Here is a 10,373-nt window from a genome sequence, read left to right as displayed (position 1 = left end):
AAAAGGCAAATAACCATTTACATCAGAAGTAAAGAGAGGGGACCATTGTTTTGAGTTTTAAAAATTATTTTCTGCACTGTAGAGGGGGAATTGGGTGATGGGACTGCACAACACGTCAACATTGTCACAAATTGGCAGTGTGGATATGGAGTAATAGTATTATATTGTCAATTCCAAAGGAGCTTTGTTTTATTTTTGTTCATTCAAAGGATGACAGTGTTACTTGTTAGACCGTGATTTATTGCACATTCCTAATTGCCCAGAGGGCAGTTGAGAGTTGGTCTGGAGTCACACGTAGGCAGAACAAGTAAGAATGGCAGTTTCTTACCCAAAAGGGGATTAGTAAAAAAAATGGGCTTTCCCAGCAATCGGGGGATTCTTACACAGGTCTCTAGAACATTACCTGGATCCCTGCACTAACAATCCAGTGATAATACCAAGAGGCCATTGTCACCCCCGAAAGCAGGCAATTTATATATTCTGATTGTATTATGGAAGAAGGTAAACATTGAAAATCTTAGAAGGGGGAAATACGAAGAACACATGAGTTGAGAAAGAGATGTTGCTGTGTCAAGTGAACATTAAAAAATTGGTGTATGAAGCACAGTAGGAAAAATGTGTCTGTGTTCGAACATGTTGAAGGTTTGAATGGAAAATCTGTGTATTATTTCAAATGAGAGATTGCAAACATGAGGTAGAGAGGAACCAGAAACCTGTGTGAGAAAATAAAACTTTGCATGTACATCGGGTTTTTAGGGAGGCAATGCAAATGCTGAAACATTCCAAAACAGAATGCTTTCAGAAATAGGGCAGTTTTTGGACAGTTTTCCGGAGTAATGGTGAAACTGCATTGAGAGAGCTGTGGGTATGATGAAATCGGAAGCCACACAGAGATGATTGATTGAATTGATTCCTGTGAGAAGTATTTGTCTTCGGAGGAAATCATGACCAGACTGGCTCTGGATTTATTGGACTTTAGACAAATGACACAAGGTCTTGTTTAATCCCAAAATATTCCGAGCAGTCTTTTCAAGTTGAATGCTGAAACAATATTTCAATTTGTGCAAGAGATTACTTCCAGTGTATGGACTGTAAAACTGGAGAATATCTCAGACATTGGTGATTTATTTTCTTGACTGTTTCAAAGGATTGTGTGTTTAGAGAAGTCTTTCCAGAGGGAGATGGAAAACGTTGAATATTCTTAAGGGAGAGGCAGACAGATTCTTGACTAAGAATGGCACACTAATGTTATAAGGGGTGGAGAGGAATGTTTATTTGAGGCCATAACCAGATCATTCAAGAGCACATCACACGGAGGATTTGGTTTGACTTTTTTAATCACTTACTCCTGTTCGAAGTTTCTACATTTCTCTTGTCTTTAGATACCGGAAAATAGTGAGAAAATTCACATGGCCACGAAGGCTCTCTCTTTCAGAATGATGGGTACAACTTCCAAATACAATTTTTAAATGGCACTATGAAAATACTCAGGAAAGTTTCATGGTTTTGCAGAAAGGTCAGAGATATAGAACAAAGTTAAAATCTCATTAAAACTACTTTATTAATCAGATTGGGCTGAATATATGTCTTTAATAGCACACATTACTTTTATTTGTTCTGGTGAGATGAGTTTCATTGGCAAAACCAGCATTTATTGCTTCTGTCTAATTTCCATTCAGAATATGATGATGAAACCCAGGAACACTAACAGATATGTTTTGTGGAGTGGTTCAGGATTTTGAGCAAGTGATAGCGAAAGGAAAATGATATATATCCAAGTCAGGATGCTGTGTGGTCTTGGAGATTGTAATGCTCAACACTTGATGCTCACATTCTGTGAAAATTGTGCGACTGCATTTTCTGTTTTCAAAAATTAAGGTCAGAGAGTCATTCAGCATGAAAACGGGACCTTCAGCTCAACATGTGTATTCCAGTCAAAAAACAAAACTACATTAATCACACTTACCTTGAAGTCCACAGCCACTAGGCCCTGGCATTTTGAGTGCTCTTCCAGTTGCTTCTTAAATGCTGCGTTATCTTTTATTATCTGTGACCTATGCTGTGATTTGGCTTTTTCTTTCAATTTATGCATGAACAGGTTCGCAAATATATCCCACAATATCAAAGACAGTGATTAGTTTAATCGATCAATAGAAAATCAGACGTACATTTTAATTCATATGGGATTTTAACGTTGCTAGACCGGCATTAATTGACCTTGAAAACTTCCAGCTAGAAGTTCACCAAATTGGAAATGTAGGGGACACTACTTCAGAGTACAATGGGATCTTGATCAGATGGGCCAGTGGGCCAAGGAGTGGCAGAGTTTAATTTGAATAAATGTGGGGTGCTGCATTTTGGAAATCAAATTAGGGCAGGGCTTATACTCTAAATGTTAAGGCCCTGGGGATTATTGCTGAACAATTGGTCCTAGCATGGAGTTGCATTGTTCCTTGAAAGTGGAGTCAGAGATAGACAGGACAGTAAAGAAAGCGTTTGGTAAACTTGCTTTTATTGGTCAGTGCACTGTATGTAGTAGTTGGGAGGTCATGTTGCGGCTGTACACTGGTTAAGCCACTTTAGGAATATTGTAGGCAATTCTCATCTTCCTGTTATTGAGAGGGTTCAGTAAAGATTTATAAGAATGCTGCCAGGGTTGGAAGGTTTGAGCTTTAGGGAGAAACTGATTAGGCTTTTGCCTGGAGATTTGAAGGCTGAGGGATGACCTTACTGAGGTTTATAAAGCCAGGAGGGAAATAGATGGGGTAACTAGAAAAGGTGTTTTCATCAGGGTGGGGGAGCCCAAAATTAGATGGTGTGGGTTTAAGGTGAGCTAGAAAAGATTTAGAAGGGACGTCAGGGGTAACCTTTTCACCCAGATGGTGGTGTGTGTGTGTGGAATGAGCTGCATGGGTAAGTGATAGAGTTTGGTACAATTACAATATATGAAAGGATGGGTCTGTGATTAGGAAGAGTTTAGAGGGATATGGGTCAGATATTGGCAAATGGTGCTAGATTTATTTGAGATATGTAGTTGGCATGGGCGAGGTGAAATGAAGGGTCTGTTTCCATTCTTCACAACTTTATGACTCAATGATTTGGTGAATTTCTGATGAATAGTTACATACAGGATATTTGTCACTGGAAGTTGATTATCCCATTGAATATCAAGGTGGGCCTTTTGGATTGCCTCCTGTTGGAGATAATTCCTGCCCCCGCAATATTGAAGGACTGTTATTGTTTGCCATTCATCGGTTAAACCTGAGTGGTGCCCACATATTTCGAAATAAAAACATAGATGACTGCAGTAACTGAGGACTGTGAAACTCTGCTGAGGAATCAGTTTCAGTACAGTTGGGTCACTGATGTTTTCATTCCCTGTCAATATGGCCTGTTTTTGAGCATTGCAATCTTGGGTCAAACAGAAACATTCTTTTCGGAAATGCACATTCGAGTGGCACGAACATGGAACCAGATCATGGAAACAGCAGTGGAGGGGAGTGGGGATTAAGAACTGGCAGGAAACAAATGCATTCTCAAAATGTGTACATGGGAAGGAGTTGATTCTTCTTTTGAGGAATGACACCGTCACAGCGAAAATACTTTATTCTAATGAAGGAAAAACTGTATTCAGGTTATTGGTTTCATTAAAATAATGGCGACAAACTGCTGGAATAATCTGGCACTGACCATTGAAAAATCCTGGATGTTTTCAGAGATGGCTGGACTTTCCTCGGCTGAGAAAGTGCTGATACTTTGAGAGACGTGGTTTTGAAAAAGAACTTTCTGAGCACAGTTGATCAAACAGATAAACAAGAGCCATTGGCTACTACTTCGGAATATATCAGACCTTTCATGGTTGCTACCACATGGAATCATACAACTGAGAAAAGGCCCATTGAGGCTGCACCACCAGGTGCTGATACAAGTGCTTTCTAAAGTTTGGGATGTTGCCTGCCTCAGTCACCCTCTTAAGCAGTGCATTCCAGACACCAAATAGTCTCATCATAAATAGGACAAACGTCTCCTGACAGAATCCGAAGCCCATACCGAAAATTTCTTTGGGATATTATGTGTTCTGTACTTTCACTCTTTATTGTTTCAGCCAATGTTCCAACATCATTTGAAGTGAGATCAGAGTAATTTCCCATGCCACCCGTGTTACTTCTGTCATTGCGGCATCAAGGACTCTGAACAAAAATGTGCCCGATGCGAATTGGGGAGAATCCTGCACGAGTAATGTCCTCGATTGAACAAAGGGAAAATCAATCTCTGAAAGTTGTCATTCAAGACACATGTCATCCTGGATAGGCATTAAATTGCTGCGCCTTGACTATGAGGTATTGAAAAAAAAATCACTGAACCCCTTATAAACAACTTTGTGTCTACTTCTGCAGCACTTGGGTTAGAAGTGTTTCACGAAGGCAGCTCTATGTTACTTTCTCCAGAGATATTGGTGATGTCAAATAAACTTAGCCTTTGCTCATGCCCACTAAAACCCATGGAGAAGTGTGTCCTATTAGAAAGATCAAGATATTTTATATTTTCACAGTTTAGTCTAAAGTCTCAGAAAGGTAACACTTTGCTAGATGAGTGTAACCCCAACAACATCATAAGTGCATCATGACATTGAGGTAAGGGGCTGCATCGTTTTCAATGAGAGGACTGGTCGTGCAATATCAGTGCCACTGAGTTCAAACTTTTCATGGCTATTTATCTCAATGCAACACGCCATCGATTTTACGGGTGTTTATGAAAAAAATGCCTCAATTAATGGCCATTCACAAATACTTGAGGGTCAACTCAAATGGCAGTTTCACTGTTCTGGTTCAGATCAGACAGTCCAATTGTGGCAGTGCAAAAGAAAGAAAAGAAATGCTGGAATAAAAAAAAATCAAGTCTAGCAGCATCTGCAATGTGATTTTTTCAGAACAGGTTCATAACAGACTAGAAATGTTAACTCAAAACCTGTCTCCAGATGTTGCCTCATCTATTGCATTTCTCCACCAATTTCTGTTCCCATTTCAGATTTCCGTAATCTCCAGTATTTTGCATTTCTTGATGCGCCCAGATGCTTGACATGGTTATATTTGGACATATCATCCATTCCTGTTTCCGTTAGAGCTATTGTGCTGATTACACTTGTATTACATCAGGGTCTGTCTCTTATTTAAGTTCCAAAACCAAATTGCGAATACCCTCCTAAATGCATGAATTTCAGGAAATCGATTTTGATTAAAAATAAATTTTAGAGGCAGCTGCACTCCATGAGACAACAGAAATGGGTTACTCATGGTGGCACAACTTGTGCCTTTCCTGAAAGTGTTTCCCCTCAGGCTCTGAAAACTTTTCATACATATCTCAGAATAATTACAGCAATAATTACAGTGGTCACTCAGCCCATCATCTCTGCACCAGCTGGGGGTGAATGATATCCTGACTATTATGATCCTGTAATCTCCCTATACACCTCACATTTTGAAATCTTTGCCTGCTTCTAATTCTGAATATACTGTGCATATATGAACAATTTTATCATTCTGCACACCGCACGATTAAACAGTGTTTACCTGATATTTCATCTCCTGCATCACATTTAAAATTATCATGGTGTGTTCACATCATTCATTGGCATTCCATCTCCCAAATATAACCTGTTTTCTTACTCTGCATGACATTTCATTCTGTCTGTTAGCATAAGTGTGAGTCATATACTGGCGACATTGGGATCTCACTGTCCTCTTCAGTCTCTACTGCCACTGCCCCCATTCCTCTCTGTCTCCGAACCAATGTCACATTCATTCTGTCCCTGGCTGTCAGTTTAGATTGTGCTCTGAGCTGCTGCCCTCCCACTCTCCCTCACAGACTGAAAGAATCCCTTTTCACCTTCAGTTGCCCTTGCCGCATTTTGGTGTCGAGGCCAGCATAGGGAAACATTGCGTCACATTACACACCGCAGAGTCTGCCAGCCCCACCGCCCCCACAGACACACTCACTCACACACACACACACACACACACACACACACACACACACACACACACGGAAATACACGCACAGCCAAAGACACACATGCACTAAAAGAGAAACACAGATATACAAACTAATGCACTGACATTTATACGGATAAGGGGTGTCTGCTACCATTTATTTTGTTCTGTGATGATTTTCTCAATATTTCACTCAATCTGTCCGGTGTGTGTCAATATGTCTGTTGCTCTGAGGGGACTGTGTTACAAATTCAATGCCTGAAGACACCAAACCTAGAAGGATTGTAAAGTGTGTGAAGGACAGTGCGGAAAACCAACAGGACAGAGACAAGTTGCTATCGTGTTCAAGTGTGTGGTAGATGAGGACCAATATAGAACAGAGTGATGTGATGCAGTTGGTGGAAAGACAATATAAAATAGGCTGTACTGTTACAAAGTGGGTTCAGGGGCAGAGGGTCCTCGATGTATATGAGCGCAGGTTGTTGAAAAGTTGAAAACAAGTCACCTTGAAGAGGGCAGCAGAGTGATGACGCTGATTGGCCGATGTGGGAAGATCTGCATCAGCGCATTCACTTCTTCCAGAAGATGGTTTGTGGAGGGGCTGTCGTAAAGTGATAGCAAAGGCAAAGAGAGGGATGGGGTTTGCAGCCTGGGAAGGTGAGTGAGGGAAGACCTACCTTGGATGTTTGCAGCAATGAGTAAGGTTAAGTGTTAAATAAACTTTCTGGTTTGGGAATAGAAGTATCATTCAGTGGGGTTAAGTACTGCACTTTTGAGATGTGGGAGATTGGTGATGCTTACATCTGCAGGAAGTGCACCCAATTGCAGCTCCATGCGGACTGTATTGAAAGGTTGGAGCATTAATCGGATGCACTTAGGAGCACAAGGATGGCAGAAAGTGCCATAGACCATAGTTTGAGAGATGTGTTGACCCAAGGTGCAGGCAGAGAGATGGGTGTCTGCCAGAAGGAGGTGGCAGCCAGTACAGGAATCCCCTTTGTAACAAGCACACTGTTTTGGATACTGTTGGGGGGAATGACCTATCAGAGGGTAACAGCAGCAGCAGGCACACATGGCTGGCTCTGTTCTCAAGAAGGGAAGGACAAAGAGCACTAGAGCAGTAGTTATAGGGGAATTTATACTAAGGGGTACAGATAGGCGCTTCTGTGGATGTAAAAGAGACTCCAGGATGGTATGTTGCCCACCTGGTGCCAGGGTCCAGGATGTCTTTGAAAGGTCAGAAAGTATTCTGAAGGGAGAGGGTGATCAGGCAGAGATTGTGGTACATATTGGTACTAACAGCACAGGTAGGCTGAGTGACGAGGTCCTGCAGCAGCAGTTCAGGGAGTTAGGTAGAAAGTTTAAAAAGCAGGACCTCCAAGGTTGTAATCTCGGGAATACTCCCTGTGCCACGTGCCAGTGAGGCTGGAAATAGGAAGATAGTACAGCTCAACATGTGGCTAATCAGACGGTGTGGGAGGGAGTGTTTCAGATATCTGGACCATTAGGTCTCTTCCAGGGCAGCTGGACCTGTACAAGAAGGACGGGTTACATCTAAACTGGAAGGGCACACATATTCTGGCTGGGAGGTTTGCTGGTGTCACTCGGGAGGATTTAAATTAGCTTAGCAGGGGTGTGGGAATCAATGCAAAGTGAATGGACTGAAAGGGAACTGGAGAATAGGGCCAGTAAGGCTCAGAGAAAGAACAGACTGGGTGTAGTTGCTGTTCCAAGCAGATCTAGTAGACTGAAGCTCACCCATTTCAATGCAAGAAGTGTAACAGGTAGGGCAAAAAAACTTGGAGCTTGGATTAGTACATAGAACTATGATGTTGTTGCTATTACAGAGATGTGGTTAATGGAGGGACAGGATTGATAGCTTAACGTTCCAGGAAACAAATGTTTCAGGCGGGATTGAGGGAGTTGAGAAGGCGTGGGGACGTTGAACTAATTGCAAAAGGGAATATCACAGCTGTACTGCGGGACAGCACCTCAGATGGCTCATACAGTGATGGAATATGGGTAAAGCTCAGGAACAGGAAGGGTGCAATCACAATGTTTGGGGTTTACTATAACCCTCCCAACAGCCAGCAGGAGATAGAAGAACAGACATGTAGCCAGAACTTGGCAAGCTCTGAAAGTAACAGGGTTGTTGTTGTGGATGACTTTAACTTCCTGTATATTGACTGGGATTCACTTCGGGCTTGGGGCTCAGATGGGGTGGAGATGGTAAGGAGCATCCAGGATGGCTTCTTCAAAAACAATGTAGATAGTCCAACTAGGAAAGGGGCCGTACTGGACCTAGTATTGGGGAATGAACTTGGCCAAGTGGTTGATGTCTCGCGAGGGGAATAGCTCAGAAACAGAAATAACAACTCAGTAAGCTAAAGGGTACTGATGGATACTGACAGTTGTATTTATCAAGTAAAAGTGTTAAATTGGGGAAAGGCTAATTATAACATTATTAGGCAGGAACTGAAGAATGTAGATTGGGACAGATGTTTGAGGGAAAATTAACATTTGGTATTGAGAGGCTTTCAATTGTAAGCTGCTGGGAATTCCAGGCAAGCACATTACTGAAAGGATGAAGGAAAAGTACGGCAAGTTTAGGGAACCTTGGATAACGAGAGATATTGTCAGCCTAATCAAAAAGAAAAAGGAAGCATTTATTAATGCCAGGAGGTTGGGAAGTTATGAAGCGAGTGTGGAATACAAGGAAAGATTAACGAAATTTAAGCGATGAGTCAGGAAGGCTAAAAAGGGGTCATGAAAAGTCATTGACCAACAAGATGAAGGAAAATCCCATATATGCATATAAAGAGCAAGAGGGTAGCAAGGGAGGGGGTTGGCCCAAACAAGGACAGGGAAGGGAGTTTATGTGTGGAGCCAGAGGAATATGGCGAGGTATTAACTGAGTACTTTGCATCAGTATGCTCCAAAGAGAAGGACTTGGCAGATGATGAGTCTGGGGAAGGGTGTACAGATCGTTTGGCTCATTTTGAGATCAAAAAGGAGGAGGGATTGGGGACCTTGAGAAACATTAATGTAGACAAGTCCCCAAGGCCTGATGGGATAGACCCCAGAATACTGAGAGAGGCAAGGGAGGAAATTTCTCTGGCCTTGAGACAAATCTTCGTATCCTCCCTGGCTACAGGGGAGGTCCCAGAGGAATGGACAATAGCCAATGTTGCTCCTTTGTCTAAGCAGGGTGGCAAGGATAATCCAGCTATTTACAGGCTGATGAACCTTATGTCAGTGGGAGGGAAATTCTTGGAGAGGATTCTTTGAGACAGGATTTACTTCCACCTGGAAATCAATGGGCGTATTAGCGAGAGGCAACATGGTTTTGTGAAGGGGAGGTTGTGTCTCACTAACTTCGTTGAGTTTTTTGAGGAAGCGACTAAGATAATCGATGAGGGTAGAGCAGTGGATGTTGTTTACATGGACTTCAGTAAAGCCATTAACACGGTCCCTGATGGCAGACTGATAGAGATGGTAAAGTTGCACCAGGTTAGATGTGAGCTTGAAAAATGGATAGAAAAAGAAAACAAACTGGATCAGTCATAGAAGACAGAGGGTAGCAGTGGAAGGCTGTGTTTCTGAGTGGAGGGCAGTGACTCGTGGTGTTTCTCAAGAATCAGTGTTGGGACCATTGCTATTTGTAATGTATGTAAATGATTTGGAGGAGAATATGACTGGTCTGATCAGTAAGTTTGCCGATGACACAAGGGTTGGTGGAATTGCGGACAGCGATGAGGGCCGTCAAAGGATACAGCTGAATATAGATTAGATGGTGACTTGGACAGAGAGATGGCAGATGGAGTTCATTCCAGAAACATGTGAGGTAATGCATTTTGGAAGTTCTAATCCGGATGGAAAATACACAGTAAATGGCAGAACCCTAAAGATTTCTGATAGGCAGTGGGATCTGTGTGTCCAGGTACACAGGTCACTGCAAGTGGCTACACAGATGGAAAAGGTAGTCAGCAAGGTAGATGGCATGCTTGCCTATCTCAGCCTAGGCATTGAGGGTAAAAATTGGCAGGGAATGTCGCAGCTTCATAGAACCTTAGTTAGGCTGCATTTGGAATATTGTGTTCAGTTCTGGTTGCCACACTACCAGAAGGGTGTGGTGGCTTTGGAAAGAGTAGAGAAAAAGATTTACCAGGATGTTTCCTGGTATAGAGGGCATTATCTACGAGGAGAGGTTGGAGAAACTTGGGTTTATCTCACAGGCAGATCACAGAAAGCAAAGGATGGACAGATCAAATAGACTTAGACAGAGGCAGACAGGTTGCAATGCACCGGTGTGTATTTGGCAAGACCAACATTTGCAAGAACAGCATCATTTGAGATGAAAAAATACATTCATCAGTCCAACGA

This window comes from Stegostoma tigrinum, chromosome 8 (assembly GCF_030684315.1).
Source record: "Stegostoma tigrinum isolate sSteTig4 chromosome 8, sSteTig4.hap1, whole genome shotgun sequence".
Lineage (NCBI taxonomy): Eukaryota > Metazoa > Chordata > Chondrichthyes > Orectolobiformes > Stegostomatidae > Stegostoma > Stegostoma tigrinum.
This window is presented reverse-complemented; position numbering follows the sequence as displayed.